This window comes from Nomascus leucogenys, chromosome 6 (genome assembly GCF_006542625.1).
Source record: "Nomascus leucogenys isolate Asia chromosome 6, Asia_NLE_v1, whole genome shotgun sequence".
Taxonomy (NCBI): Eukaryota; Metazoa; Chordata; class Mammalia; order Primates; family Hylobatidae; genus Nomascus; species Nomascus leucogenys.
In genome coordinates, this window is record NC_044386.1 from 66,318,316 (window position 1) to 66,324,315 (window position 6,000).

Consider the following 6,000-nt stretch of genomic DNA (forward strand, 5'->3'; position numbering starts at 1 on the left):
CTACGTGACCATCTTCAGAAAAAAAAATTGTCAACCCACTATAAACACAAAAAAAACTCAGGATCTCTTCCAAAAAATGTGCCTCTTCTCCATTCCTACTACAACTTTAATTTGAGGGATTTATCGTGATATGTTCATATTACTGCATGGCCTCTACTCTAGTTATATGCTGCTGTGTAATAGAATATCCCAAAACTTAGTGAATTTAAACAACAACTGTTGTATTATAATTATCATTATTTTGTGGATCAGAAATTTAGGCAAGGCTCAGCTGAATGATTCCTTAACAACAGTCAGTCATTGGAATTCATCTGGTAGCTGGGCCTGTCTTGAGGGTTTAAGGCAGCTTTACTCACATGTCTGGTGCCTTGGTGAGCAACAGCTAGACAACTGGAGTCAGCTGAGCCCTTTTGTCTGCCCCATATTCTCTGGGCTTCTCCAGATGATCTTTTTCTGCAGGATGGTTAGACTTCTCATATGGCAATTCAGGACTCCAAGTTACCAAAATGGAATCTCCCAGTCCTCTTAAAGCCTACTAGCACAGTGTCACTTCTTCCGTAGACCATCTGAGATTCATGGGGAAAGGAAATACACCCCACCTTTCAAGGGGAGGAATTTCAAGGAGCTTGTGGCCATCTTTAATCTGTAACTACCTCCCAACTGGTCACCCTGCCTCAAATCTTTTTTCATACTCTGGCCATATATTCCTGAAATCTCAATTTCATTCTATCTTCCCCCTTCTCAAAAACCTAAGATGGCTTCCTCTAGCCTATTTGGTTTAAATTCCTCTCCCTGACATTCATAACCCATTATATAAAAGGATCCTACTATAATAATCTTACCTAATTTTGCATTAGTCTCTGTTTCTTAATCATTAGCCTGTTTGTCATACATAGTCCTCGCCTTCCCCTACTCTGTTCTGTATCATAGGGAAGCTGAACCCTGCAGGATGTTTTTCCTAGGCTCCTTGTCAACTTCAGACTGGGCCTGGCAAATAGGAGACATTGGTGGGAGATTAGGGGGTGGCAGAAGTCAAGTTATTTCTCCTTCTCTCTGCTTCATGCAGATCTCTGGAAATGATTGCATTTTTATTCCTCCTTTGCTCCAGATCCAACTGGTTAAGCCTTCTCTAGTTCCATCATCCTCTAAGTGACCCTAGTTTCTGAGCTCCAGAAACTCTGTATTCTCCCTTGTCATTCCAACCAAAGCATTACTGGCAGCTTCCTGAATTTGCTCATCTCTAAATTGCTATACTGTCTCCTGTTCATCATCCCAGCCTTTGATCACCGTTAAAGTAAATTCCCTGTATTAAATTCCTTCTATTTAAAATAAACTCAAGTAGTTTCTGTTCTGATTAGACCCCAGCTGTTCTCAACACAAAGCATCCACTCCAGGCCGGGCAATTTTGTACCTGGCCCTTCAGCCCCTATGTGCCTGTTATGATATTTCTGGCCTGGACCTCTGGCCTCATTCTTCAAAGCCCAGCTCAAGCTTCATCTTCCTCAAAATGCCTTTCAGCATCACTCCAGTTTTTCTCACCTGACTCTATCATTCCTTGGTGACTTTCAATGTGTCTATCTTCCCAGTTTGTAAGTTCATTGAGGAAGCTTGTACTTGAATCCTATTCCCCAGAGTTCCCACCACAGTGCCAATGTGCACAAAACACTCAATAAATATTGCTTATTTGCTTCAATATAATATATTCTAGGTCTGACTAATTTCTATGAGACATCAGGGCTAAAATCATCTGTACTCCTGAATGGAGTGAATTCAGGGATGCTTTTTTGGGTTAGTGCTACTCTTAAGTTTTTCCCATCCTGGATGAACATGTTATAATAGACAGGGAGAGACTATTTTTGTTTTGTGGTGGCAGGTAGTGGCTGTTAGGCACACAGTGTAATTCAATGTCCTATATGAAGTAGATATCAAATAAATATTAAATGAAAAGAAAAAGCCTACACCATAACTGATGGATTTGTGTGGAAAAGCCAATGAAAAAAATATTTAAATATGACAGTCTTTTTGATACTTTTATAAAGTACCATTAATTCTGGAATTAAAGAACAAATATGATCTACATATATTTAAATAAAATCATAACAAAGGAAAATGCCACAGAAAATAAATATAAATTAATAAATTTAAAATCCAGTCTTTCATGTCTCACATTTCTTATGCCCTAGATCCACATTTTATTCTTTTTCCCCTGATACCTTAACAAGTGCTGGAAACATCAGAGATTCAATAAACATTTTAATTGTTTGAAAATATCTAACAGATGATGTTCCTGCCATCTAGTTGCAAAATTATCTTAAGGGATTATTTTATGCAAAATTGTTCAATTTGAGGGTTTTGTTTTGCAAAATAAAATACTAATAAGAAAGTTTGCTACAGTATTTACTGTTTTCAAGCCAAAAAAAAACATGTTTATTTGGGACCAGAACATGGTCCAGTTTGAGTTCTTAAGATCAGCTATAACTAACTAACTCAGCTTCTGGTATTTCAAGATGACATCAGAAGAAGCTTTGCTTTTTTTTGCAAAAGCAAAAAAAATGTGTAATGGCTGGCTAATTTTGAAAATGAATTTCTTCTCTGCTGCTGTTCTCAACCACAGAGACAGTCATTTGAATGCTTTACAGAAAAGGCCTCAAGCCTCCTCAAATTTCACCTTTTCATTGCACTGCTGATCATTTAGAGGGCAGACTTGTTCCAGACAGCTTTAATTAAACTGTACTGAGGATGCAGATAGATGTCAATGGAAATGATCCATAACATGAGACTAAGCATGTATTTAACAGTGTTCCATCCAGTTCAATCACCTTCTAGCATTTCAGTGGATTTACATTCATGTAGCAAAGACTGAATGTGTATATGTATTTTTAAAAAATCTATCTCATTAGTGGCCATATGCTTCAGCTTCAATGGATACAAGAACTGTCTGCAATCTGCCAGGGATTTAGCAGCATCAATAATTTGTGAATAGTCATGTTGGTCCTGGTCGAAGGGTTAAGTGCTCTGCACTCCAGGGGCATCTCTTTTGGTATTTGAACCCTTAGTTGACTGTTAGGAACCTTATCCCCTGTGAGATTTCCTACTACATGCTATTTGTCAGATGCATCCAGCTGTAGCTGGGAAGCATTATTAGCTCTGGGATTTGAAGATCCGTGTTAAGTACTGATAGAATGGCATCTTTGACTTAAAAAGCAGGAAGAGTATACTGTGGCAAACTCAAGGAGGTTTCCATGTTCCACGTTAAGTATGCGTTCTTTCCTTTTGCCTATTCTTTCGTACACTCCTTGTGAAAAGATTCCACAGCATCCTTTTGAGAAACAGTTTATATTTAACATTTGTTCCTAGAACTTCCTGGTAAATTAGATTGCATCAGCCAAAGTTCAAAGATAAATGTCACCTTAAAATAAGAGAAGGTGCCGGGTGCAGTGGCTCACGCCTGTAATCCTAGTACTTTGGGAGGCCAGGGCAGGCAGATCACTTGAGGTCAGGAGTTTGAGACCAGCCTGGCCAACATGGTGAAACCCCGTCTCTACTAAAAATACAAAAAAATTAGCCAGGCGTGGTGGCGGACACCTGTAATCCCAGCTACTTGGGAGGCTGAGGCAGGAGAACCGCTTGACCCCGGGAGGCAGAGGTTGCAGTGAGCCAAGATTGTGCCATTGCACTCCAGCCTGGGTGACAGAGCAAGGCTCCATCTCAAAAAAATAAAAATAAAAAATAATAAGAGAAGTTTTGATATGAAAAGCATTGCTTCTCATTCCCCTACCCAGAGAGTGAAGAACAGGTAACATGAATGATTTTTGAAGTTTAACTTATGTTACTAGTCTTGAATTAAGATTTCTCAGCTGTAGTTGTTTTAATACCAACAGCAACAAAGGTCATATAAAAGCTTTTACAGCATGTGCTAGCCTGTTACTTCATGTACGCATAACCCTTGTCTGTCTTGTTCACTCTTATAGGCTTTGCACGTGTCACAGTGCCTGGCAGATAGTACTAATGAATGTTGGATGGATGGATGGATGGATGGATGGCAGAAAGAGACAAAAGAAGAAAGAAAGAATGAAGGAAAGAAAGAAGGAAACACCTGGAAAAAACAGTCTAGTTGATCTGATCTGCATGCAAGTATTTGCTCTCAGTAATGTTTTCTAGAAGCTGTTCTAAGAGGATCTGGGGGTGGATGTTTAGCATAAAACATGTTTCAACAGTTTTAATGGATATGGATTTCTGAGCTAACTTACATTATTATGACCTGTTAGTAGTAGTAGCACTTAGTTCGCTTGTTGAGTAAAGGATAGGAACAATTATGTTGTGATGACAGATTTCCATCAGGTTTTTTTTTTCTGCCACATATCTAGATGTGACTTAGTTTTAATGTACCTGAATACTCCCATAGTAAAGCGTATTGTGATTTCATCAAGGAGGGCAAGAATTATTAAGCAGAGGAATCTTTAGTCTTTCTCTCTTTGAATATCTAACTGATCTTAAAAATAAAGTGGTTTGTCTATTTGCAGTTGATTTTCTACATGTGTTTGTTTCCGGTAATTCCAGCCTTCTTACCCCGGAGTAGTTTAACCCATCTCTTAATTGTCCCTAGCTGGTGTCTAGAAGGTCTTTTTAAACTTCTTAACTGCACAATGAGCCCTCAGTGGACACCTTGATTGTGTCTGTTTGGGAAAATGCCAAGCACTAATGAGTATTTTGTTTAATGTAATGGAAACTGAAAGTGCATGGCTTCTTCCCTGACTCATCGACTCATCAATGCCCACTTCTGTTGTTTGAATGTATCTATACGTTCTAAATTCAAAAAGAAGTGTCACAAGAGGGCAGAGCACTTAGTGTCTGCCCAAGGAAGGACTTGAAGATTCAGAAGTTTTGTTTATTTGGGCCCAGTATAGACAGACAGTACTGGAGTTAGTACTCTAGGGCCTCCTCCTCTGTGCTCAGATATGCAATTTTTATTAAACCCAAAGTCCATAATCTTAAACTTTTTCATGTTAATTTAACAAAATAATAAGGGAATGAATTATGTTGTTGAATTCTAAGCCAGGCAATATCTACTTCTAAGAAGTCACCTATTTTTTATTTCACCATTATTTTTTATAAAATATTTGGCATATATTTACCTTATTGTTTGCTTTTTCTGAAGTTCAAATTACAGTGCGTCCAACACAAAACTTTAAGTAAATAATTAAAGCATTATTTCTTAGTTAAATAAACAGTAATACTTGCAGAAAAATGAAATCTTAAGCAATTGAGTAGGCAAACATGATCAAGTATGTTTGAGTGAAGAGTAATGATCTCCATATGGTGCTAACATTCTACACAGGGACTAAATGGAAAGTGTAGAAGATGTTTCATTGAACCATATCTAGCTGAATTGATACAGAGCTCTTTTTGGTGGTATTTATAATTTATAGACTTCTTGTATGTGCTAGATAATTTTCACAAGAAAAGATTTCCAGCCATTTAAAATTTTAAATGAGATTTACCTTTCATCCAAAGTTCCCTGGGTTTAGTGATTTCATTAAAGATCTATGGAGATGGTAAGAAAAGAAAGGTTTTGAATCTAAAAAATGGAAATAATTTAATTCCTCAAAATCAAATGTAATGACTCACTTTCTCTTTATTTCCAAGCCACCATCTTGCTTGATCATACAATCACTTTCCTTTGGAGGCTGGAAATATGTAAGCCTCCCAAATTACAGTTTATAATGGAAAGCTCCCCTGACCCTTAATAATTGTTACTTTGCTGAAACACTGTAATACCTAAACTAAGTTGCTTATTATACCAAACATGAAGTCCTTTGACCCTTAGGGTTCAATATTGATTAGCCCCACTTTTGTCAATATCACCTCTAATGTCAACAGTTCAATGTGAAATAAATTCAGTAAAGGATAGTCTTCTTAATCCACACACATTAAAAATGTTTAATTCCTATTAATTACAAATTTCCCCCAGTTCAAGAATTGTTTCTTCCGTATTCTTAG